We start from the raw sequence: 27,828 nt of genomic DNA, 5'->3' as shown, positions 1-27,828 counted from the left end.
TCACTGTTACATTTCAACTCCCTCCTTGTATCAGTTTGACATTATTTTCTTTGTTTCTGAAAAGCAGTCACCACTTTATTATAGTGTTGTATAAAGCTCGAGTCTTCGAAGCTCCAGAGCTCAGTCTTAAAGACTTCTTCTAAATCTTCCTTTATAGAAACTTAGTCTTTAAGACTGAGCTCTGAAGCTTCGAAGACTCGAGCTTTATACAACACTATTTTATTATTTGTACACATTATTATCTATTTATTATTATATTAAAGAGATATTTGATTCTTACGATAGGCTTAAAATCCTGCAAATTTTGGCGAAAAAATACCAGAAATCCAAGGTTCAGTCCTAGGGGATCAGTGGTTCAAAAGTTATGAGTGTTTAAAGTTGAGCGATTTTCAACGTTTTCAAGTGCTATCAGAAACACTGAAAATCGTTCAACTTTCAACGCCCATAACTTTTGAACCACTGATCTTCTAAGATTGAAACTTGGATTTTTGGCTTTTCCTTTTTTGGAATTTCTGGTTACGCAAGGTAAAGTTTAACCAATTTAATTGCTGTTTAATTGTTGTTTAATTCCATCAATTGGACAGTGCAGAATAAGTTCAAGCGACTGAATGATCTCAATTTATTACAGTAACGTTACGTTTGTATTTCGATATGAATTTCAGAGTTGGCATCTTTATTTGCAAATACGTCGATAGAGGATGCAGCGGCAGTTATCTCGGCAAAGATAGAACGTTGAAATAGCAGGAAGACATTGTACGTCGTGCCACAGGAAATTGACGGATGGCCCGACTAAAATGGATTATACATATGTAGTTTCCGTCCAGAGTCATTGTCCAGCAGCGTGAAAAAAAAAGGGAATGTGAAATTCCCGGAAGCCGGCTACATTTACTGTCCCAGGTGACATTTTCGCGTGTACTTTCCTCCTGATGGAAGTTCCGTACACCTATCGCAGCATATTGTAGTTCCAGTTGGAAAAAAAATCGCGACTGTGTCAGTATCGATCCGAAGGTTCGAGAGATCGCGGAACGAAAAAGTCGACGGCCACTGCAATTTCAAGTAAAAACAATGAATTGAACGAGATGGAGGAAGCGCGCACTTTAATTTAATTTAAATCCCACACTCGAACGTTTCGTACTGCCTATTTACCTTTCCATCTTCATTCGACGATGATGCTTGGAAATAAGCAGCCCTCATAATTTCAAGATCCAATTTCATTTAAATCTTATCGTCGAACGTTTAAAACTTATTCGTTTCTCAGCGTTTGTTTAATCGATCACGATGTTTGCAGCGAAAGCTCGAAATTTAATTTAAACCTTGTGTTCGAACTTTTGAAACTGTTCATTAGGGTGGACCTAAGCTATACTTGGCGAAAAATTTTTATCGAGATACAAAGCACGACGCCCCCCAGAATGGTTCTCTTTGGTGAGAAAAAAATTTGGGCAAAGTTTGAAATCGATCGAAAAAAAAGGATCACGTGGCGCATTTAAATTGAAAATTTTGAAAATTTTGAAATTCATCGTAACTATAAAGTATTATATATCGTTGGATTTGTAATTTTTTTTTAAATAAGAATATGGAAAAATTATATGACCTTAATTTAAAAAAAAATAACGATGACCTTGAAATTTCGAAAATTTCATTTTAAAAAAAAATTTTTTTTGTGCCATTATATTTACCATATTGAACAGTGCAACTTTTTCCTCTGACATTTTTTCGTATAACCACAAATAACAGAGATATGTAATTTTGTATTGTACTATTGTACTATACATGTGAATGAATATTTTGAATATACATATTCTACAGAATAGTGATAAGGAACTATTTCTTATATTCTAATGTAAGACTATCCGCTTTTAAGATGGCAAGGACAGAGCGGGTCACCAAATAATACGCCGATCAATGGTGAAGCCGCTCGCCAAGAATGCATTTTATTAAATGAACAGACAAACAATACAAAATCTAGAGAGAGAATCCAAACTTGACAAGTCACTGGAAGAACGGGTCCTCAGACCCGAAGTGGCTGTTAGGACCCGCGCTGCCAGCGTATTTTATGACGCTACCCCTCTGGGTTTTCCCTGGGAGGAAGGTTGCTTTGTGGTTCGCCTGTGCTGCGGACCCTCGACGTTCGATTTACATGTTTTTCGCTATTGTTGTTTTCGTTGCGTCAGGATATTGCTGGCGGTAATCTTTTACCATTTGCAGTACCAACTGCTTTTCTTCCTCATTGCGAGCTAAAATTTGATTGTATGTAATCCTGTATTAGCTTAACGGCTCTTTCTGCCGAATCATTGACTACAGGTAAAGCGTTAACTATATCTAAACCTAGTTTGTAAGAATCTTCATCTTGCCAAACTACTGGATCTTTTTTTAAAAATTCTGTCAATATATTAAATCTACTAAAAAATTGTCGACTTTCGCCTGATATAAAACCTGAAATGTCCTCTTGCATGTGATCGGCCACATTAGTTGGTAAAATGACAAATTTTTTATAATAATCGCCGCTACTAAAAGATCACTATTTGATCAAGAAACTCTTGTTCCTGTTGATCTTGTATCTGGGATCGTCGTTTACAACTCTTTTGTAAGACCTTTCACTTGTGGTATAATGACTCCAATTTCTCGACGCAGCGACTGTTTAATTGAACTGGAATTCTGGCCTTTTCCCACAACACCTCCACTTCTTTAACAACAAGGTGTGCACTAGACCGAAGGTTCAATTTCACTTTCCGCAAATTATAAAATAGCACTCCTAAAACTTGTCGTTTCGATGGCAACTTAGCGTCAATTATCTGATTTTCATCATGTTCTAATAAGAACAGTTTTTCGCGACTTCTACTCTCCATTGGGCTTCTCAATTTATATACAGGGTGTCTCAAAATTAGGTCCGGAGCCGAAAATGGGAGGTTCCTGAGATCATTTCAAGCGACATTTTCCTTTGAAAAAATGTCGTCCGCGGCTTCGTTAACGAGTTATTAACGAAAAACACGGACCAATCAGAGCGCGAGCTAGACGCGTGCAGTCCGGCGCGCTGGCAGCCGAGTGTCGGTGGCACGCCGCGATGTCGTAACGAACAAAATTTTCTCGATGATGTGAATCCTCGCCAATTTCGACAAGCTTTGGATATGTTGTCAATACCATGGTTCTGAACAACATTTCCCTTTACAGTTTCTGTCGATCGGCTTTAGTTTACGACATTATTGTAAAAATTTGTAATTGTAAATCGATCGATGTACTATTTCCTATCCGATTTCGATAATATTTGGATATGTTGTCAATACCATGATTCTGAACAACATTTCCCTTTACAGTTTCTGTCGATCGGCTTTAGTTTACGATATTATTGTAAAAATTTGTAATTGTAAATCGATCGATGTACTATTTCCTATCCGATTTCGATAATCTTTGGATATGTTGTCAATACTACGATTCTGAACAACATTTCCCTTTACAGTTTCTGTCGATCGGCTTTAGTTTACGATATTATTGTAAAAATTTGTAATTGTAAATCGATCGATGTACTATTTCCTATCCGATTTCGATAATATTTGGATATGTTGTCAATACCATGATTCTGAACAACATTTCCCTTTACAGTTTCTGTCGATCGGCTTTAGTTTACGATATTATTGCAAAAATTTGTAATCGTAAATCGATCGATGTACTATTTTCTGTCCGATTTCGATAAGCTTTGGATATGTAGTCAAGACCATGATTCTGAACAACATTTCCCTTGACGGTTTTCGTCGGTCGGCTTTAGTTTACGATATTATTGTAAAAATTTGTAATTGTAAATCGATCGATGTACATACTATCTCCTCGCCGATGTCGATGAGTTTCATTTCAAAGGAAAAAGATATTTAAAACATCGAATTTATAACATATTTCAAAGTCATCGAAATCGGTGAGGACCCACATCATCGGCAACTTTACCCGAACGATAGAAGAAGCACAAACTTATTGAATTAAAAACTCACTTATTCAGCCGTAAATCCATTTGACTACCACATAAAACCACCACACTTTTACATAATCTTCGAATCGGTGTTTTCGAGAATCATATGATTCTCGAAAAATCAATGCCATATGATTCTCGAAAAATCAATGCCATATGATTCTCGAAAAATCAATATCTCCTTGGGAACGATTTCATTTGTTTTAAACGACGCCTTCATCGAATACATTGTATGCTGGGAGAGCACAGTTTCGCGCGGCATCGCGAAGAGCATCGAACTCTTTCCGCGTAGAAGTAAGTAATTTCGTTCGATATCGATACGAGTTATAAAAGTGTGCTACGAGTTCAACAATTATGTAAAAGTGTGATGGTTATATGTGGTAGTCAAATGGATTTACGGCTGAATAAGTGAGTTTTTAATTCAATAAGTTTGTGCTTCTTCTATCGTTCGGGTAAAGTTGCCGATGATGTGGGTCCTCACCGATTTCGATGACTTTGAAATATGTTATAAATTCGATGATTAAATATCTTTTTCCTTTGAAATAAAGCTCATCGAAATCGGCGAGGAGATAGTATGTACATCGATCGATTTACAATTACAAATTTTTACAATAATATCGTAAACTAAAGCCGACCGACGAAAACCGTCAAGGGAAATGTTGTTCAGAATCATGGTCTTGACTACATATCCAAAGCTTATCGAAATCGGACAGGAAATAGTACATCGATCGATTTACGATTACAAATTTTTGCAATAATATCGTAAACTAAAGCCGATCGACAGAAACTGTAAAGGGAAATGTTGTTCAGAATCATGGTATTGACAACATATCCAAAGCTTATCGAAATTGGCGAGGATTCACATCATCGAGAAACTTTTGTTCGTTACGACATCGCGGCGTGCCACCGACACTCGGCTGCCAGCGCGCCGGACTGCACGCGTCTAGCTCGCGCTCTGATTGGTCCGTGTTTTTCGTTAATAACTCGTTAACGAAGCCGCGGACGACATTTTTTCAAAGGAAAATGTCGCTTGAAATGATCCCAGGAACCTCCCATTTTCGGCTCCGGACCTAATTTTGAGACACCCTGTAGAAATTGAGTAGTCTTCCTGTATGACTACTGTAACGTCTCGCGTCTGCCAAATCTGGATTGAACGACGATGATCACGAGTCCGATTTTGTAAGTTGAGGTGATAGTTGATCAAAGACAACACTTGAGGTTGTATGTTCGCTTACTCGATACTGATGATTACAGTTCGTTAGCTCAGACAGATCTAATCGGTGGTTCTCTGATACATCTAAATCTTACTTCGGTGTGGATGTCGTTTGTTTGAAAAAGCGTGATGATTGGTTGATGGAGTTGAAAGTAATTGGTGGAAAAACTTGTAAGGATAGGAGTAGGAATAGGAGTGGGAGTTTAAGTACGGGTTGTTATAAAATTTTTAACGAGGGTTTACATCTGTTTCCCGGGTGTGCGCTTATGAATTTCAAGATAGGTAAAATTGTAAAAAAGTGGACTTAAGGTCCACGGGGTACATCTGGAGGTAACGTAATAAATTATATTTGGTCATAGGTAATAAATGGATATGTTTAAATATCTGTTATTTGTGGTTCTACGAAAAAATGTCAGAGGAAAAAGTTGCATTGTTCAATATGGTAAATATAATGGCATAAAAAAAATTTTTTTTAAATGAAATTTTCGAAATTTCAAGGTCATCGTTATTTTTTTTTAAATTAAGGTCATATAATTTTTCCATATTCTTATTTAGAAAAAAATTAAAAATCCAACGATATATAATACTTTATAGTTACGATGAATTTCAAAATTTTCAAAATTTTCAATTTAAATGCGCCACGTGATCCTTTTATCCGATCGATCTTAAATTTTGCACAAATTTTTTTCTCACCAAAGAGAACCATTCTGGGGGGCGTCGTGAAAAAAATTCGTTGGTCAAAAAATAAGGTCCACCCTACTGTTCATTTTTCACTTTTTATTCATTCTCGAAATTGATTAACTGAAAGAGAAGACCGAAATAGCACGTTTTAATTTAATTCCAACTTTATTTTCGAACACTTCATATATTTTTTAGTAGAAATTAAATTACTGCTGCAGATGTGACAATAAGCTCGCCGTTGCGTTGACCTCAGCTGCAAGTAGTATAGCCGACTTATAACGCGGCCAGCGCGATGCGGCGCGGCGCCCGATCTACTCGCGCTCGTAAACTGTTTATTAAGTGTCAATAATGTTTTATTAAAAAGCGTCGTCGCGAACACCTCCCAGATTTCCGCGCACCAAACACCTCGGGCGCAGCACCAGCGAAACACACGTCGATTCTCTTCAGACACTCGGGAGGAAGTTTTCCTCCAACGTGCGCGATACTTTAAAAGTCAACTCTGCTTGGTCACACGCGAAATTCACTGTTGATGTTCAGCTGAGCACACGTGTGCCGGGAAGTTCATCCCCGAGCAATTATTCTCACCGGTTGGACATTGTTGGAGTGGCGCCTAGAGGACCGCTTTTCATATTTTCTTCGCGCGCCTAGCTTGTTACCGCCGGCTGTTGCCGGCAAACATATCGCGAACAACGAATCATCCCAAAGTAGCAATCACCAATTTACTCGGAACTTTGTAATGCTGCACGGAAAAATACTGGATACGTATTCCAACTCGTCGTTTCAATCTCCGCAACTGGTTGCAGATGAATTTGTTCGCGATGTCGACATTTTCCATCCGTGCGACTGTCGTCGGTTTAATGTACGCGAGTGGTGCAGCTGAATTTTTCGTGATACCGAAATTTTTGGTAACCTTCGCTCGGTAATGGTTTCAGCCGAAATTTATGTACAGATTTTCGCTGCTGATAATTGCAAATATGCAATGTTTAAGGACAATAAATAGGTAAAATGAGGAAACGTTGTTTACTATGTTCTTCGTGTGGTATTTATTGAAAATTTGTGCCAAATACCTGAACGAAGTGTCAAAACAAAAAAAGCAGACCAATACTGTAGCAGTAGCGTTTCACCTCGGAGCGTGACGAATCAGACTCATTTCTACGCCTAAAGAGGTTTTCACTTCAAAAAATGATTCTTCCTTTACGACTTATTTTTTCATGTAACTTCTCCTTGCAGCGTTTTATAGAAAGATCTATTTCATAAAAAGATCGCGCTATCAAAGTGTAAAACGTTTGGACGATCGATATTTTGACTCGATCACGTGTCCCATTAGAATTCGCCGCTATCGCTCCGGAATGTTTCCCCGTTCGTAATTAAATCGCGGCGAAATCTAGAAAAATCGGCGTCGCGCGTCAGGTTGCGATAGCAGCGACATCGAACCTCTTTGCGGGATCCGTGCGGTTAGTCCGGTATCGAGTTCCCGTCAAGTTCCGCGTCTTTAAACCAATAATGTATCTGTCACAAGCGTTAAACTGGATATTCGACGCATTCGATGCACGCTACGCGGGAGACTCAATTTTATGACCGTATGCTCGTTTTACAGTTCTACGGGCCGATAGATTTCGAATGAGTCGCGGGAGAAAATCGAATTGCCCTCGTACCATTCGGCTCGGAATCGTGAGAAAATTGCAAGCTTATCTTCGGACCGATTGTCTTGCGAGTGGATCCAAGCTGGTTACAATGTTAGCATTCAGTGCGAAATAGAATGCAGTTGACTCGTCATTGCTTGTATTTCGAAAGAGGCGTGTCCAATTTCGCCGCACTACCAATCACGGTATCCCTGAAGAGTGTCCCAAAAATATTATTCTTCCTTAAAGTGCGTAATTCTGAAAGTTTTTCGAAGTAACTTTTTCCTTTGAGGAAATCCTCTTTTGTAAGGAGTTATCGACGAGAAACAAGAACCAATCAGAGCACAGGCCCCGTTGAATAGTTGCGCTCTGGTTGGTCGCCGATTTTCGTTAATAACTCCTCAACGAAGCCGCGGAGAACAATTTCGCAAGGGAAAAAGTTAGTTCAAACGACCTCAGGAATTCTCCCTCTCAAGGATGTACAACATTTTTGGTAAACCCTGTGTAAAGCAGATTTCCCAATTTATCCGAGAATATTTCACCGTTAAATACATTTATTCATTTCAATTATCCTCCTAATTTATTCTCAGTTTTCTTTCAAATAGGATCTACGGAAAATAATTTTCTGTCAGCTTGCAAATTGCTCTCGCAGCATTTTATCTCGAATTATTATTAGATTTCTCTGTGTATTCTGCTGGCTGGTAATTAATTTCGACTGAATTCACGCTTACGTCGCGGATATTGCTGAATACCAATATCTGCGAGTGTAAGGAGAAAGCCAGCGATTTAATTAGCCGTGGACCAACCGAGAATCTTGTGCAAGTATTTTGTTCGTCGCTACGAGAAATAGTTCGTTTAAGTAAAAAGTTTTATTAAATTTTTCAGATACATCCTCCACGGTGATGAGTACATTAGCATTTAGTGTTTAAAATGTTGCTTCTTAATCCCTCTAGATTCCACGTTATTTTGCTGTTTTCCTCGTTGTTTTCATTTCGTATAAATATGTAATTAGAGGAAGCTTAAAATTATAATTGCTATCGCTAGATTTTTTAAATTTCTCTGAGCTCTCGTCCGGATGCACGAATTGCGCAAACATTTGCAACTTCAGGACAACAGGCAAGCGACGAGTGGAATTGTTATAAAAAATACGGACATAATATATCTTTCAACTTTCATTCAAAAAGAGCTAGATAGTCAAGAAAATGTTTGAACAACAAAAGTTATCATTTTCAAAAGTGACTACTTCACGTTGCTTTATAACGATGACAGGAATACATTTATTATTCAGATTTGACACAATCAATTTCAATAGTCGTAACTTAAAAAATTTAGAACCCATTTTGTCGATTGGCTCCAATATAAAAGGGATTACGATCGACACGGTATCGGGTTTATGGTGCGAGGAGCGACAGGATAACTGCTACGTCGCGTGTTCCCGGGGAAAATTATGAAAATGATCATTCGTCGCGTTGCATAACCTTAAACTTGTCCTCCCGCGAAAATTCAAGCAGACATTTAGTGTCGTTTCGGGTTGGATGGCGACCCGACGAGTGCCTCAGGCTTTCGTCCATATCTTCAGCGGAGAATAAGTAGGGCGAAACCCCTATCAGGGATGGACGAGCGGAAAAAATTGCACCGTTGCCCTATAATCAGTTCATTCGGTGCTGAAGGCCGGTCGACTCTTTCGGCCGCGCGGAATTTTTCTCCGGAGCATTTCTTAGCTAAATGGATTTTATCTCGGACCATCAGTGGAGCTTGTCCATAATCCGACCAGGCTGGGCACAATTTCGCTCACAAAAATAATTCTCGCACGCACGGACTTTCCTCCAATGGAAAAGTATCTGCATCTGTGTTTTTGTTAACAACAGCCATTTCGTCGAGAGAAATGCTATTAATTATAGAAAAAATAGAATAACATTTCTTCGTTCGACGCTTCGTTTTCGAGAAAACCGAGTTTAACTTTTTTACGATCGTGTTCGATCGTAATCGATTATATTCGATTTGTTCCGACCACATTCAATTTTAATCTATTACATTCAATTTTATTCGATTACATTCAATACAGTCGATTTCATGCGATTGTATTCGACTTTATTCGATCCTATTCGATTGCGTTCGATTTTGTTCAATGTTATTTGATTTTATCCGATTTCATGCGATTGTGTTCGACTTTATTCGATCCCATTCGATTCTGTTCGATTTTGTTCAATATTATTAGATTTTACCCGATTTTATGCGATCGTGTTCGATCGTAATCGATTGTATTCGATTTGTCCCGACCACATTCAATTTTAATCTATTACATTCAATTTTATTTGATCGTATACGACTTTATTCGATTACATTCGATTACAATCGATTTGCTCGGACCGTATTCGATTTTAATCGATTACATTCAATATAGTCGATTTCATGCGATCGTATTCGACTTTCGTTCGAGTTTATCGGACCAATCCAAAGTAGAATTGGTTGATCATGGTCAGACGCGTCAGGCGATTCCTATGCAATGGCACGTGTATTCGTTGCATTTTCAAACTTCATTTTCTCGAAAACGAAGTGTCAAACAAAAAAATGTATTCCTTTTTTCGAATTATTTTGACTTGTAGTATCACCCCCTGCTCGGTCGTACCATCCGTTCGGCCACACCCTGTATATTGGTTATTAAAATATAATTGATTGTCTATGTCAGATTTTTAAAATTTTATAAGAGCGCAATTAGGAACTTATTTTGCTTTAACGCTTAATAGAATAAAAATTTTATATATTTAGAATTTAGTATTCCTTTAGAATATCATTAAATTAATATGAAAATGTATATATCTAATATTATTTGAGGGAGTAATATTATTTATAGAAATTTTATATAGAATTTAGTATTGTTTTAGAATATCATTAAATTAATATGAAAATTTATGTATCTAATATTATTTGAGGGAGTCATATTATTTATAGAAATTTTATATGAAATTTAGTATTGTTGTAGAATATCATTCAATTAATATGAAAATTTGTATATCTAATATAATAATATTTCTCAAATATGTGAGGGAGTGATATTATTTATAGAAATTTTATATAAAATTTAGTATTGTTTTAAAATATCATTAAATTAATATGAAAATTTATACTTTATAAAAACAAACCGTAAAAAGAGTCTTTCGGCTTTCAGACTGTTTCATTTTCAGTTGGTTGAATTGAAAAAGTTGGCAAAATAGGGCTCCCATAAAATTTGAAAAAATCTGACATTAGACCCTTCTCTTCCAGACACCCATTCAATTAATCTTAACATTGTTATATTCACTACGGTATAAACAATTTTTCTGAAAAAAATACGCATCTCGAACGAGATATTTCCCTAACGCGCGCCCACCCTCCTCTCCACGTTTTATCGCTGCCATACTCGGACGCACGCACGGTCTAAATACCATGACGTTACAGCCAACAGTCGAATCGGAAATCCTAGTCTGTACAGTATTAATACCTCTTGTATTTGTGCTCGCTGTTTATCCGAGGAGGCTGTTAACTTTTCGAAAAACGGATGTTGCAAATGGAACGGATGGAAAACAAATAATGGATGCAACTGATTGATGCTGGGTGGATTGGAGTTTGCTTACGCTCCGCGAGGAAGCTAGTTTTATGGCTGGACGAGTGCGTCATTCGCCGACTAATATCACTATGTAACTGTTCTTTATTTGATTTTCATTAAACACAATGCCCGCTCCGCGTGGCGTTCGACTATCCTCGGATTAGTGTGCTAGAAACGTTTAACCATCGAACACGTTCTTCTGGAAGATATCCACGCCGACAGAACTATCCGACCGTAACGCTAATATGTCTGTATGCCTTTGTAAAATTAGTGAATTCAATCATTTTCCCCGTAACGTGTTTATATCGCGTTGTAACGTGAATTCATTCGGCTGCAAATATAAATGTGCTCTGATTTATTGAAAATACATGTAGCTCTGATTAAGTACACGTACAGTCAGGAGCATAACTGATTCCACACACTTTAAATCGGAACAACTTTTTTATGAATGGACCAAATGACTTCAATTTCTCCGTAAGGCTAGAAGAATTGGTTTAGTAAATGACGTGTAAAAAATATGTTGAAAAAATGCATTTGGACGGAATTGTGAAAAACAATAGTAAAAATTGATTTCTATAACTTTCTTAGCTGGGCCGATAACGAAAATTCAAAAGATGTGTCTGGTCAACTGGTATAAATTATATACACTCTGAAAATTTCATTGAAAAGTGGTGATTTATAGTGTACCATAAAGTGGCAAGTTTTACCATTTTTGATCGTTTATAACTCGTAAACCAATTAACCAATTGCAAATGAAATTTTCAGAGCGTATATAATTTAGACCAGTTGACAAAATAAAAGTGTGTGGAATCAGTTATGCTCCTTACTGTAAATGTAGAGTCGACGATTTTATAAGCGATGCACTCTAATTCTGTGAAAACGAAAATTGCATTATTTTCAAGCTGCATAGACATTTATTTCTTTTCTCAACAAAAGCGGAAAGCTGGAAATAATTCAACAGTATATTGAAATATTTCAAATGAGTTCGCCGATCAACTAATTTTTGCTATAAATGTGTAAAATCCGCAGTCTATTAACAGCTGGGAGGAAGATATCGAAAATAACCGACCGGATAATATTAGAATTGATATTACAAGTTAGAATAATTTCGTAATCGCGGTTCAACCCCGGAAGATACTCGCCGATGAATTCGAAAGTTCATTCCGCGCGGGCAATAACACGAGTTAAACTCGCATCGGGCGGATTCGGGCAGGGTCGAATGAACGAACTCGCAACACCCGGTGGATACAAATAAGACTAATTCGGAAATGGCCCTCAGGTCTCTTAGCTTTCGCGAAGAGTTCCCGGGAGACTCATAGTCGGAGAAACAGAACCACCCCTTACAGTTTGGCCCCGGACGAAATACGTTCGCTGTCGAGGAATATCGATAAAGCGGCTAGCTAAGTTAATCTGTCCGAATATTCGGAACGGGAGATGGGTCAGAAGGATCTTCGTTCCTGAAGGAATGAAATCCCGGGGACTTGGATTCCGTCCGAAATCATCTTGTCCCGGGGAGCGAAGAGCCTCATCCTCGAGAAGGTTATGCTTCAGAAGGAGCGCGGCACGGATAGCAGAAGGATGTACACAGAGAAGAAAGAACAGAGAGAATGATAAGACAGCAGCAACGGTGGCGTCAGCAACTGTGCCGTGACCAGCGGGGGATGTAAGAGGTTTACTGTTGCTAGGCAACTTGTTGCCACGGGCACCCGGCGTGCCACCATCAGAGGACTCTCAGTAGGCTACGACTTTGCCGCTCAGGATCAGAGAAATTAAAGGAGGCTAGCGGGTAGCGTTGGAAATTAGCCCAGGCGGCACTGCCTGCATCCGAAATTCTATTACAGAAAGTCGCCGGCCGTTAACGCGACGTCGCGAATTATAAATGTACTCTGTGAAACGCCTTTTGGAACACCTGTCAACTGCTCCGCCAGCTGTTCGTCTCGCCGAGACCCTCCGGCGAATTATTTATTTGCGAATTCATTATGTCTCGGACAGGCAAACTTCCTTCTTCACCCTTTGCAGTTTATTTTAACTCGGTAATTAGACATTTCTTCCGACCTACATGATTTTGTTCATTTTTAACCGACTTCGACAAAGGAGGAGGTTACTCAATTCGATCCGTGTGTGCCTTTTTTTCTATGTATGTTCACCGATTACTCCGAGATGGATGAACCAATCAGGACGAAACCTTCTACATTTTGTAGGGTATGTCTTCCGATTGGTCCCTTGAAAACAGATTTTGCACTTTTTTATTCCTTACGATTTTATTTGCGAAAAATGAATTATTTCATGCATGTTCACTATTGTTCACCGATTACTCCGAGATGGATGGACCAATCAGGACGAAACCTTCTGCATTTTGTAGGGTATGTCTCCCGATTGGTCCCTTGAAAACAAATTTTGCATTTTTTTCATTCCTTGCGGTTTTTATTGCAAATAACCAATAAAACCGAAAAACCATCCTACGGTGTTCTACAAATTCTGCTCGTTCCACTAAATAGTGTGAAATAAAAAAAAATTTTATAAAAAAAATTAAACCGACTTCGAAAAGACGCACTAAAAAATGCACTAAAAAGTATGAAATAATTTCCATTTAATTTATGTGACTACACACGCACTTAAATACAATACAATCTTTTCGCAGTCGGTGCAAAATTGAAAATTTTCGACATTGGAAATTACGAAAATCATTAAATTCTTCTACATGCTTTCACATATTAATGTATCTTCTCTTTCCACCCACTGATTTCCAAGTCCATCATATTCCAATGAAATCCTAATCAGCAACATTTGTCATTTGGAAAATTTTTAATTTTTGCGCCGCCTCCAAAAAGATTGTATTGTATTTAAGTTCGTGTGTATTCACATAAATTAAATGTAAATTATTTCATACTTTTTAGTGCACTTTTTACTTCGTTTTTTCGAAGTCCGTTTAATTTTGTTTTATGGATATGAAATTGATACAATACCCCATAAAATACTTAAATGTGTAGTAATTGATTAGATACCAAGGAATTTAATAATTATACTTAGACTGCGGATCTTTATGCAAAATAAAAAATGTTTGCATTGATTGCAAGACACAGGAGCCAAATAATAATTTCATTCTTCTTTTGATTATCTTATTAAGGTGAAACTAATAGACTGGTGGCCTTAAATCTTTTTAATACCTCCACTGTTTTAAACTGTACGTATCCATTTTTGTCATAAATGCATAAAATCCGCAGTCTATTAATAATGTAAAGCTGAAAAAGTTGAACGTTAACATTTCAACTGTGCAGTTGTCGTTCTATTAATTAAATTACCTTCGCGAGGCAATTAACTGTGAAACATTTTCCAATGAAATATTGAAATACTCTTTGATAGAATACATGAGTAGCATGTGCAATTAAAAATTTAGTAACACCGGCTCTTAGAACTCGCAAAGCTTTGGAATTTGTCGAATTTGTTGTGCAGGTTCGTCGATTTTATCCGAGCGTAATACTCCCGCGATAAACGAGTCGGTTCTGTTCGCATAGTAAAGACCAATATGAAAGTTTCAGCATGTTCTATGAAACGTGTTCTCGGAGTTGCGGTCTGGAGGTCGCCAGCGGATACGTTTTGATACACGTCAATCCATATCGTGCCGAGTACTATGTATAACGCAGATCATACGTTCCGATGGTCGTTCTCAATCGGCCTGTGTTTGTTTGACGCGCAACTGCCTATTGGTTGTATTCAACGACGCACTGGGAACTTCGCGCGAATTTTTCAAAAATTTACAGTGTAAATCATTTATATTTTCCTTGTGCTAGGACACCGCATTCATTCGGACGAATCTACGGCGTGATAAATAATTATAAAATTAGATTGCGGATCATTATTATCATGAAAATGATAATAATTGTCTGCATCGATCGCAAGAAATAGAATCCAAATTGAACGTTATTTCTTCCCTTAATGATTTTAATAAAAGAGAAATGATAATCATGTATCGAGATCTTCAATTTTGAAAATTTTTCTAGTGATAATATGTACACCTTCTAATGGAGTTGATGTTGATTGAAGAGTTTGATATTTTAACACTCCTCTGCAATCTGTTTCCAGAGTTGTGCAGAATTACAATCGAATTGCTCCGGGAATTATAATTACGAAGTATTTGAATTACATTGTAATTTATAATTCAGATCTTCATTTAATTAAATTACAATGTACTTAATTCGTAATTGCAATGGAGTACAATTATAAAATACGTTGTAATTAAATTGCAATGTAATTCGTAATTGCAATTGGAGTACAATTATAAAATACTTCGTTATTAAATTACATAAAATAGAAACTACTCCGGACAGACACTAAACAAGCATATATGAAAGAAACACATAAAAATATATCGCACTTCTTCAAAGTTCTGGGCTATAATTTGGAGAGCTGTATTTTAATTATATTTTATTTCAATTACACATCTGATTAAAATACTTAATACATAAGTGAATTAATTGAAAGGTTTGAAATATGTAATTCAGTTACGACGTAGTTGAATTATAATACTATATAATTGAAATACAATGAATAATTGAAATACAATGAATAATTGAAATACAATGAATAATTGAAATTCAATTACGTAATTGAATTACAATGTAATTGAATTAGCACAACTCTGTTTCTATGCTTCGCCATAATTGTGAACACAGTTACCCTCTGCCAGTACCGAATCAGTCACGTGACATTGTGACACATAGTACAGAGACGAAGCACGTCACGTGACCGGGCCGTGTCGGGTGGGGGAATAGCGTCGTAGAAGGGGAAGGTAGAGTGAGGAGACAAGTCTTAATCTGGCAACTCCGTACTGCACGTCGTCGTCTGTAAGCAGATAGTGTGGCTAAACCACGTAAATCGATAAACCGAAGCGAGAAGTTTCTTTGTTACACATTCATAATTCGGTCCATTAAAATTGGACACAGATTAGACCTCGGCGTGATCCCCGTCCAATTCTATGAATTTTTCCTCGAAGCTTTTTCTCGCAGAGATTGAACTGCACGTCTCGGTATCTGCAAGGTAAGATTTTGCCTAAAGCAGTCGTTGAAAACGTATTAATCTGTGCTGACTAGGGAACGACACTCGGCGATAAATCTTCTCGACAGTCGAAATCTTTACGAAAAACATCGGACGCTCAAAGATCGTTTATCTCTCGTTATATGTCGCTGGAGTGGGATGATTAACAACACGAGAGCAACGAATGTCGTCGCTTGCGATCCCCCGAGTTTAATACGCGTTTGTTCACCCTGTTGTTTAGAACCTAATGCCTTCCTCCTTCTCTTCGTAATCGGTTTTTATGCTATTTATCGATTTTTCACAGAACTTTTATCGCCACCTTGATGACAAGCTGTAGCTTAGTCATTTATTAATCAGAGTGCCAGAAACGTTTGGCCATCGAATACATTTTCGAATTACATGTTTATTAATTTTCCATGGTCGCATCTTTAGAATTCCAATAACCGGTTCAGCATGCAACACTCTGTTAATATTTCAACAATATGATTAAATCTACATATTCTGCAATAAAAAAATTCTCAGATCTTGTCCAATACACGCACATACTTGCGCGAACCGCTCAGCCATAAAATTATAATGAATATTGTGTGTCTCGAGGTTAATTCACAAATAAATACAAAACTTGGTTGGTGAGACAAGAATGATGAATTGTAAACAATAATTATATCTGCAATATCTATGTATGTATGTGAAAAAGGCTCGATGAGACGTGGAAATCGATTTTTACCGTTTCTCTCAATAAGTAGCAGATTTTTCGGCGGTGCAGATAACTTGAATGACACAGGCGGATTCCCAGAAAGAATAACAAAGTGCAATTAAACATTCCTGGAATGGTTACTGATAATTGTAGTCACGTTCGTATCCCAGACCGTGTCCTCTACGCGATTCGAACATATTTCATTAGTCTCCTATAACTTGCAGCAGGAAGTGGGACAAATGGCCTGGAAGCTAGAGTTCCGAATAAACCGCACATTTCGAATGTAAGGAAAACCTCGAAACTATCCCCGAATTCCTTGCAGTGTATCATAATTTATTTACACGCGTCTCCGAAATATCTCTCCAGCTTTTTGCGACGGCGCGGCGGTTCAGATTAATTGCGTGTACAGCTTCTTCTGCGAGACCCAGAAAAATGAAATTCTGCCTGATTCTCCATTTTCATTAATCGCTTCGGGAAGCTGCAAATTTGTACGAGCGTCAGAAGCTCGCCAAGTTAATATCACAGGGAGAAAATTATGAAAAGTTTAATGAGAATTTAATGATAATTATTGCAACTAGATTTTTTTCACTGTGACACTGGCGCGTTTTAAATGTCCTTTTTATTTTCAGCACTGTTCAAGTGACAACAATAAGGACGTTTAAGTGGTAAAATGGCACAGAATTTATTTCCGCAATAGTTAAACATCTACTTAAACAGCAATAATAACCAGCAAGCCAGCGAGGAGAACATTCCCGAGTGACGTTAGCTTCGTAATTTATGTCGAACGGATCCCTTTCTTCTGTTGTTGTTCCCGGTTCTACCGTTATCAAAAGAATCCGAGGGTGGGAAGAAAGGAAATCGTTCGAACCTGCAGAGAAGTGCTTGTGCTCCGTGCACTCCCGAATGAGAGAAAAGGAAGAGCGTGCCTTTCGTTTGCAAAAGTGCATCACCGATGCGCGGGGTGTGTCGTTCCAAGTGCAACTACAGCAAACTTCACTCCGAACTAAAAATACCAGTAAGTTAGACCAGACAACACCGAGCTACAATTCCCCATTTTTTTATGGGGATCCTTGCAATTCTTCCGTTACGCTGCTATCGGAAGCATGTAGGTCATGAAGAACCGATCATTTTTCGGCATCGAATATCGGGGATTTTGATGACACTGAAATATGATGCAGCGCACCTGAAATTAAGGGGTTTCGGTGTAGTCATCGATGGTTTAGAGTTCGTTTGCAAAATATAAAGCGCGACGTTCTTTTTCATTTAGATGAGCTACGCGATTTACAAACCTGAAATGAAGCGCTTATGAAAACGTAAATTAAACAATTTATTTTCTTTCGTACCAGTTTTGTTTATGTGCTTCAATAGAGAATTTCGCTAAAAAGATTTCTCATAGAAAGAACCAGTCAGGAGCGAGTCATTTTGACTCATCTAGATCTAGTGTTAAAAACAAGCCACCTTGTAGTAAAAGCGAGAAATTGTTTTTCGACTAAATTGAGTCGGAAGGTGCGCGGGAGTCGAGACAGTTCTGTTACAAAGAAGCCGTTAAATTGTTCAGAGGCATTATACAAACTCTCGAAACAACTCCGATCTGTATCTCGACGATTTACGGAGGTAGCGGCGGTCGAAGCCTTTCGAGTGTCCAAAATTATATCAATCTGTCTTCCTCTTATCTTCGCTTCCAATTTAAGGAACCTTTGAAACGCGTCCAGAGGTCGAAAAGTTACTCGCACTCGTTTCTCCGGTGGTTTCGTAGCCGTCAAAGAATTCGGTACACGCTCATTTCTTCCACCCCGAACAGAGATATTCTCTGGAACTTTCATAATCATCGCATGCACACCGCTCTTCTGTAAAGCAGATTTGAATAAATTCTGATAAATATCACCGTGCTAAAATTCAGAGAAAATTTCTCGCTAGCTCCCTGTTTCTCTGCGTATGTCTCGTATCGCGAGAGGAATTTTATTAAAACCATTTTTCAACTGGTGGAAAGCGCGATCGATGATATCCAATTGTGGAACGATTTTAATGAGAACTTCTATCAAGTAACATCGGTATTTTGGAATTCGACGCATTATTATACTGTTTCTTTTCATCTGTTTAAGTATATTTTAATTCGTTGGATTTTTACAAACGCTTCGAGTTGAGTTCTTTTAGCGAAAAAGAAAGCTCTGTGACTGGATTTTTAAATTTCAACGCATAGAAAATTATGATATGAGAATAGAGTTACGAAATAACCAGATGAAAAAGCTATTTTCTGAGAAGGATGAACTTGCTCGTGCGTGTCTATGATAGTACGAGTGTATTAAGCAAGTGAAGTGATAGATTATAATCATCTTAGGCGTCGACTTCCTTTGTACTTTGAAATCTGCAGACAATATGCTTCGCGAAGTCTGATACGAACTTCCGCAGTAGCCGACAATGACCTCTCCGTGTGTAAGCTGTCTCCAACCATGACTTCACTTGATACCTTATCGCCCCGTTCGTCCGAGGAAAGTTTTGCAATTAAGTAGTTTATGTTTTGTGAAGAACCAAGTTAATGCCGTATACAGGATAGTGCACGAAGCAGTTTTATTCCACGGTTTAGTTACTTTTAGATTACTGTTTCTCCGCAAGGTGTTCCTCTATGTTTCTACAAGATTGAACATCTCAAAGATCATTTTTTTACTATTTATATTATGGAGCGTAAATATACATTGGGATAACACGTTAATAAACACAAATGAAGAGCGAAGGGCTCTGGAGAACAGCCAGACTGCTCTGGAATTGATAAGTCTCGAGGTTTGACCTGGAAAGCATTATTATACTCGACGATATAACTATGGCTTCGACAACGTCATTAAGTGCCCTGAAAACTGTATTGTCGAAACATTCTTCTCTTGTCGAAAGTTTCTTTGAAGAACCATGACTCTGACGGATTTATTTCAGGGCCTAAAAGTAGGCTGAAGATATCAGAATGTTCAGGCAGACAGGAAATGAGAATGCTCACGCCCGACGTCTTCTCTGTCACCACTTTTGTCAATATAGACAGAGACAGAGCATGCCAAGTTTAGCATGGAACAAAACCTTTTAGGCAGGAAGTAATAGCGCCATCTGGTTTCAACTTTGGAACACCGGGTTCCAAAGATTTGTGGTGAATGTCGGTAATATAGACGGAAGTCGATAAAGTGGATTACTCTTTTAATATTGATTAACATTATTAACAACAAGACCGAAACTATTTTACAAAATTTACAACTAATCGATATTAAAATGGAGATTCCGCTTATCGACGTCTACCTACATTATCAACAACCGTCACAAGATTGCCACTGGTGGCGCCACTATAAATTTCTGGAACTAATCTACTGTCGGTACCGTTTGTCTACTAGTTCCAGCTTTCTGCCACTACGTGTAATGGATATTTTCATATTTTGAATCACGCGAATTTACGATAAATATTTAATATTGTTTATTTTTTCAGAAATAAATAAACTTTCTCCGATAACATGGACACAGGATATTCTCCCAAATATTTTGGTGCTTTTTTTTTCTTGAATCCTTCCGTTGAAAAGTACGTCAAGGACTTTCAAATAAATTAATTGCAATTTATTGTTTAAAAAAAATATATCTTTTACGTGATATCGCTACAGAAGGTTCAACTGAATGTTTTTATATCCTCAATAGTTTCTTCTCTGTTTAACCGCACGATTTAATGAGTGATTAATGAAGATTTCTAATTGGTTGATTACTTACAGGAGCTGCATTCGTCGTTTGACTCCTCGCTCTGTGTTCCTTTGAATCGTGCTTTAATTTTACGCCAGACTGCAAAAAGCAAATATAGCAAATGGATATTTTTATCCCCGTTCTATTCAGAGATAACAATAGTTCTCGTGGTGTATTCTTATTTTACGATACAACTTAACTGAAAGTGTATATTAGAAACGTGTCTACTACATCCATAAAATCTACTAGGTCCACCAGAACTATGTGAAAACCATGCTGAACAATTTAATTTATTCTTAACAATGTATATTAGTCACTTACTACTTATCAAACTCTTCTCGATTCTTGATTTATGATGTTTCTTAGAACGTTTGTATCTCTCCCGCCTTGGTTCTTCTATGTAATCCTCGTCTTCTTCCATGTCTGATATAATTTATTAATCTTCAAAATATTTCCTTTAAAGTTGTCAGGGCTCTGGTAAATTAAATCTATCACAACTTAACAAATTCAGATATTGTAACCAACTGAGCACTGTGTCGCCAACGAAACGATCAAACCTCGGTTCAGAGCAAAATGAACGCACTAACACACGTCAAAGTAAATTAATCATCACAGGTCATGTAAGTTACATGATGTAACAAAGCGTATGCATTAAAACTAGAAAAAATTAAAATTTGCTGTTCTCACGGATGAACAAGTGCGCGACAATGTTTCGCACGACCAAATTATGTACTGAAGTATTTTCGGGTGTCGTAGGATAACGAAAAACTGTCGACAAGTCATCTAGCTAGGACAGGAGGACAAACTTTGGCAGGAAGCCAAACCCCATGCCAATGTCAGTTATAAGTTGGGCCCGTAAACTGCTGTAACAATGCTTTCGCGCATATACGTATAAGTGACATTGACAACACAATTCTGAAGTACTCGTTCAATCGTCTGCCGACTTATAACATCATTCGTAACATAAATGTTCAGCATGAAACAGTTGTACCTATCGTTCATTCTCTATGTATATCACGTGAACCGCAGACTCCATCAACCATACTTCTTATTTCAACTATGCTTACAACGACGATCAATCACTTATCTTTTAATTATTTGTATGTTGTTACTTATATTTTTAATTATTTGTTAAACAACTGATCGAACATCCCCGAAATTGTACAGCAGTTCAGGATCAAGGCAAGAATTAATCAAGAACGCTCTCGCTTCGTGAAAATAATAAATATCAAGCAGATTTGACTGAAATCCAAAAGTTATTCCTGAGTCAAGAACTCTTAGAAAATTGGTGGAATATTTGCAAACCTGAAATAGCAGTCGAGTATACAATCAAATTGTGAGTGGAAATCTGTATAGTAACAAATTCTGTGTACCAGATATTTACAATCCTGAAATAACAGTCGAGTGTACAATCAAATTGTGAGTGAAAATCTCTATAGTAACAAATTCTGTGTACCAGATAATTTTATCCAAGTATGTACTGATAATCTGATTGTTATGGTTGGGTTGTCAACAGCAAAATGTTAAACACCACTGGTGTCTCTTATCACCTTGATTACATTAGTGTCCAGCAACATGTCAATGATATCGCTGATATCGACAGGATGACTGACATTATGTAGTGACATGAACTGAAGGGTGAGCCCATAGTAGAGGGCAGGCGAGACTGCGATGACTGTTGAAAATGCACTTTGTCGGTGCGTTACAGTTAACTGTATAGTCGCTCACTGTTTCCTGCCATCTGATGGGAGGTGGCAGTTTCCAGATAGTAACTGTCGTTGGTGCAATCATCGGCCAGTCTACGGGGAAGGCGTTTAATACCCTTTAGCGAGCGGGCTTGCTCGCTGAGCGTCGCGTCGCGGTGTAAGAAAGTCAACTTGTCTGCGGAACAGTTAACTTAGCACTGCAAAAGTTCTACTGCGCAAACATGATTTGCTGGCTGACCAATCCCACCGACTGTCCTTCTAGTCAGGCGTTATCGTTATTCACTGAATCGGTAACACCTAGTTCTAAATGCTAGCACAGTGGAACCTCGATTATCCGAATCTTGGATACCTGACTTTTTCATTATCTGAATAGTGTACGAGGTTTGTTGTAAATAAATGTACTTTATTTAGAAGTTACATGTCTGGGCCCCCTTCGTAGTATTCTCCTCCCCGACGCACACACTTATCCCAACGGTGTTTCCACTTGTTGAAACAGTCCCGGTACGCTTCTTTTGTAATATCGTCTTAAATCTTCTTCCTTTCAAGGGTCTTTGAGTTTGGGGAACAAGAAAAAGTCGCAAGGAGCAAGGTCAGGTGAGTAGGGGGGTGGGGAAGAACAATGATCGGGTTTTTTGTCCAAAAACTGACGAGTTCTGAGGGCTGAATGGCACAAATTTCGTAGCAACGCGGTGCATCTTCAATTTTTCGGTCAAAATTTCGTGACAAGATCCAACTGATATCCCACACTCTTCAGCAAGCTTCCTGATGGTCAGACGTCGATTTTCCCGCACCAGGGTGTTGATTTTGTCGATGTTTTGGTCGTCAGTTGACGTGGAAGAACGTCCAGGACGGTGATCGTCTTCAATCGACTGTCGACCATCCTTAAAACGTCCATGCCACTTGAAACATGCCGTACGCTTCATAGCAACATCACCGTAAGCCGTGTTGAGCATAGCAAAAGTTTCAGTCGCAGATTTTCCCAGTTTTACACAAAATTTCACAGCAACTCGTTGCTCCTTTAGGTCATTCATTCTGAAATCCGCCAAACGATAAAATTGCACTTCGCTAAAAACTCGATAGCTATTCAACAAATGAAGATATCTGCAATCGGGAAACGGCGTTATAATCAGCTGATATGTACGAACATAGCGACCCCAAGCGCGTTCCCCTGGAACCAATTGAGCCCCCGCAATTCAAATAGTCCACGTATTTTTTGAACAGACCTCGTATGTAAAAAGTTACTTGGAATAATACACTGAGAAATATAGAGAGGGTTAAACCCTATTTAACTTTGACACATACGTCCCAGTTTACCACACTAGCCTGGGTTAAGAAATGTCGAAGACGCGACTAGAAAAGATCGGGGTCGAAGGAGTGAAGAAAACAGAATAGAGAAGTCGATTTTTCCAAAGTTCTGGAATGGCCGCCTAATTTGTAACGCTAAAATGGGAAAAAACGGCATGAAGTTGATTCGTCGTTATCCAGGAACGAGGAATGTGGACGCGGATACCTCCCGAAGACATTAAATAGGGGACAAAAGGACACGGGACACCGAGAGAGATTCACATTGTAAATTAATGTCGGAGGCTCTTTAACTAAATTAATTGCGCCAATGGTAATTACACTTAGAACGCGCGCCGCGGGTGCCGTCGTGGTTTTAAACGGTGCTAGCACTTCTTCTAGGAGAGTTTTCTTGCCTCCACCTCCGTCTCCCCTCTCGTTCTCTTGCTGAAGTGTACCAGTCGCCCGCTGGCTGTCGGAACAACAGAGGAGACCGTGCTTGCCGACCTGTTCGCCGGCGATAGCCGCAGAGCCTCTCTCGTCCATTGACTGGCCGTGCGAGCGTGAAACACGTGTTCGCACACGCACAAATATAATTAGTCAGAAATTTTTCTGGGGATGGAGGCGATACAATGTTCGTCCGCCTCTTTCACTGCGGCGACACGCATACCACGGCTGTGCGAGCCGACTGAGATGCTGCTGTTGTTGCTGCTGCTTCGGCAAATCGATGTTACACTCTTCCCGTGCCTTCTGTCCCTGTTGCTGCACTTTTTCCGTCTCGGAACTTCGCCACGATAACGAGGCAGACTTGAAGATTTCGAGCACAATCCGTTCACACGGTGACTGCCGCGTAGATCGTGTGTGACACGATTCATTATCCGCCGTGACAAATTCATCCTTGTCGTAATAGATTTTGCTGAGTCAAATTTGATTAGATTTTGTAGGATCGGAACAGATCGACGAGATTTAAGTGTAACGTTAAATCTTTGAGGGGGTCAAAAACGGCCATCGTTTCAAAAAGAACCCTTCCTGTCAAGTTTCAGCCTTACACTTTGTGAAACAAACGAAAAACTCATTTAATCGCGCATGGAATCACTGAATATCATGGTATGGCAACTACCGCAGGATTGGGGGCGTGAATTTTGGAAATTCGTAGGTGAGGAAGGGGCGAGTCGAGGATGGGGGCTACGGGCTTCGAATCGAATCGGGTCGTTGAAACATGGGTTCGGAACACGTCTTCATTTTAGCAGTTCGAAGGTGGCGGTAGCATTCCAGGGGTTCAGGACGCGGGCCGAGCGGAAAGGACACGATATTCCTGTGCACGTGAGGATCGACGTCCCGGAGAACGTGGTCGTCCGGCGTCCTCGTCAGTGGCACAGGCACCTCGTGTATCCCAGTAGTCTTCGTCGTGTGGGTCCGAGCGTGCCGGACATAGCACCGCGTCCCCGCGATCGCCATGGTTTTGCCGTTGCGCGACCTGAGTTTTTCACCCAGCTCTCCTCTGGCGGCAACTCGAGGCCTGGCAAGCCGGGAGTGCATTACACGTAATTAGACGCCAGGGTGGCCCCGAGGTATGTCCGACAAACGGTCCTCCTCTTCCCTCCTCTGCCTTCCGAGATCGCGTTTTCCTTCTCGACTCTCTTTCTTCTCATCTCTATCCTTCTTCCCTCGTTTCTTTCCTCCTTTCTTTCATCGGTCCTCTACCTACCGTGTACCTGTTGCTCCTCTCTCTTTCTTTCTCTCTCCTCTCTCTTCTTCCACGCCGACACCCTCTTTCGCCCCTCTTCCTCCTCTTTACCATTTTGTCGTTGTCTCCCCTACCTTAATCTCTACCCGCGTTCACCGATACCTTCCTCCAGCTCCACGCTCCAGGAGCCGCAGTCTAGAGCCTCAACGAGACCAATGAAGAACCCTCGTGTGGACGATCGATGTGGACGATTTTCTAGCTTAGAAATGTACCCCCGGAATTGCCACACATCCTACCCTTTGCTCTGTTCACAGTGCTGAATTCAATTGTAGTTTTAAAATATGCATTACTTGGATAAGCAATATATTGTAGAAATATATTTAAGTTTTTCTCTGCGAAGCTGGAACAATTAGTTCACTAGATGCCGTGCAGTGAAAATGTTGAAAAATTACATTTGGTGAAAAATTGATTTTTACTTGAGCCTGTAGAAAAAATTTACAAATATTCAGACCGCATGCAATTTCTTAAAAATCTTCGTTCCTCATCGTTCCAAGTCGTTTGGTGGACTTGTGAAAAAGTTATCTAAAGGGTGTTCGAACCGTATTTTCGATACGCGCGTTTATTCTCCCGCGACTGAAGTCTTTCGTGAAATCGTGAAGCGCCTAGCCTTATTTTTGACGAATCAACAAAAACCGGATGACCCGACGCTACAGATATAGTCCTCTGTGACTCGAGAACGTTTAATTTTCTTATTCGGACCGGAGTCTTCGAAACGACGATCGTTTGATCGCCGCCGATCGAGACGTTCCGAAGAACCTGGCGGAGCGAGAGCTACGATGGCGAGCATTTAGCGCAGCAGCCTAAGATCTGTTTGTGCCGGTTTTTTGTCGTGACAGCTTATTATGAATAATGATTTATATCTTGTCCGTCGGGGTGTTCTCCTCTACGGAGTGAACAAGCCGCGCCAAGAGGGCACAATAAGGATAGATTGAAGGGGGTCGTAATGGAGCGAGGGAGAACGATCGAAGGGTTAATAACGGTCGCGTGTTGTAATACCTGCCATTATCCACAAACCAACTGCCTAACAAGCTACCTGCTAATAACACAGAACGGCGCCGCACACACGATCACGTGCGTGATCTCTTTACTTGACGGACCCTTCGAATATTTTTGTCATTGCGATACCTAATCACCCGGTACGATAGTTCAAGCCGATCAATCGGAACCAGTCGGCTCTAATGACGTTTGCGACTTAGGTGACGGATATCCAGTTTACAATTTTTCTCTGATTTCTCAAAATTCAAGGTTCCGATGAGAATATCGATTTCCGTCAACCCTCGTTTCTATTTACTGAACGTGCTACCGATGATTATTCGTGGCTGAACGTACGTGTCCGTGAGAGCATCCGTGTTCTGAGAGGATAACTATTGCGAGTATTCACGAATCCGAGTCAAGTTCAATAACCAAGTTTCATTTCATGGGTTTCGGTTACTACTTAACACATTACCGACCGGTGATTATTGCATAATTTTGAAAAATCCATGGTACATGGCTAAACACTTTTTAATGGAACCTTCAATAGCAACAGCAATTTTCATTCTGAACTAACAAGTCACCCTCAATAACGTCATCTAATAGTTTCATTTAAGATTGCAATGTAAAAGAAAATTTCTATACTTTCCTTTGGCACAGCACAATTATTGAAAATCCTATTAATAGGCTTCCGGTAGGTAAAGTGTTAAAAGCAATAAAAGTTTCAATGATTATACTTGAAAAGTATTCATTGTATACAAGTAGTTATCGAACCTCGGAATGAGTACTTACAAGTTTCGAAAAGATACTTATAAGTACTTCGATGTTGAAAGTAATCGAAACTTTCACATGCAGTACTCGAATCTTGGAAATCAGAACTGCATAGTAGGTTTTAAGCACTTCCTCTATTAAATTCGTAACTATTTAAGAATAATATTCCATTTACAACACTTGGTTTTATCCATGATATTTCCTGCTATTGAAAAAACTTTTTCTGAAGGTACAGAAGTGGCCATTATACAAAGATAGTCACGTGCAATTTTTTATAAAATGGGATACTTGATTGAATTTTCACGCCAAAATAATAATGGGTCTTCTTTGCGTTCTAAATATTGTGATTTTAGATAATTTTCCATTTCTAACACAGCAGACGATCAGATAGGTATCGTATTATTTGTAATTGCTATTTCATTGTCAAAGGATGACCAAATTGATAATTCGCTATTGTGCCGATTTTTGGACATCTTCGTCTGTGAACTATCACGTGTTGTAAATGAATTATCATTATTAATATAATTAGTGGCTATATCAGTCAAGGCATCTCGTGCTCGAGGGATAGATTCATCTTTAGAAAAAGCTAATGTTTTGAATCGTGGATCTAATAATGCAGTTAACATGTACAAATGATTGTTCTCGATATCACCTAGATGATGTTCGATATAATATATCAGAGAGAGAGAAGAGTTTTTGTCGCAAAGTACATTCCAAACTACAATCATCGGTAGAAGCATGTAAAATTACGAGACCCCATTTTCTCTCTCATCCCCACAGCGTGTTTTTTAAAAAAATAAGTAAACAGACGCCGCGCCGGAACAGCCTTAACGATATTCATAAAAATTTCGAAAGTTTCGA

General features: G+C 39.0%; 1 long non-coding RNA gene across 1 annotated transcript in view; it reads right to left on the bottom strand.

The window, feature by feature from the left end:
* LOC143209193 (uncharacterized) overlaps positions 1–22,381 on the bottom strand; it is a 131,545-nt gene extending 109,164 nt beyond the window's left edge. The window contains exons 1-2 of the long non-coding RNA XR_013009060.1: positions 20,812–22,381; positions 20,521–20,589 (exon numbers count right to left, since the gene is read on the bottom strand). This is a non-coding gene — a long non-coding RNA (uncharacterized LOC143209193). The remainder of the gene's footprint in view (positions 1–20,520; positions 20,590–20,811) is intronic.
* Positions 22,382–27,828: the final 5,447 nt, after the last annotated feature.

Source organism: Lasioglossum baleicum, chromosome 5 (assembly GCF_051020765.1).
Source record: "Lasioglossum baleicum chromosome 5, iyLasBale1, whole genome shotgun sequence".
Taxonomy (NCBI): Eukaryota; Metazoa; Arthropoda; class Insecta; order Hymenoptera; family Halictidae; genus Lasioglossum; species Lasioglossum baleicum.
This window is presented reverse-complemented; position numbering and strand designations above follow the sequence as displayed.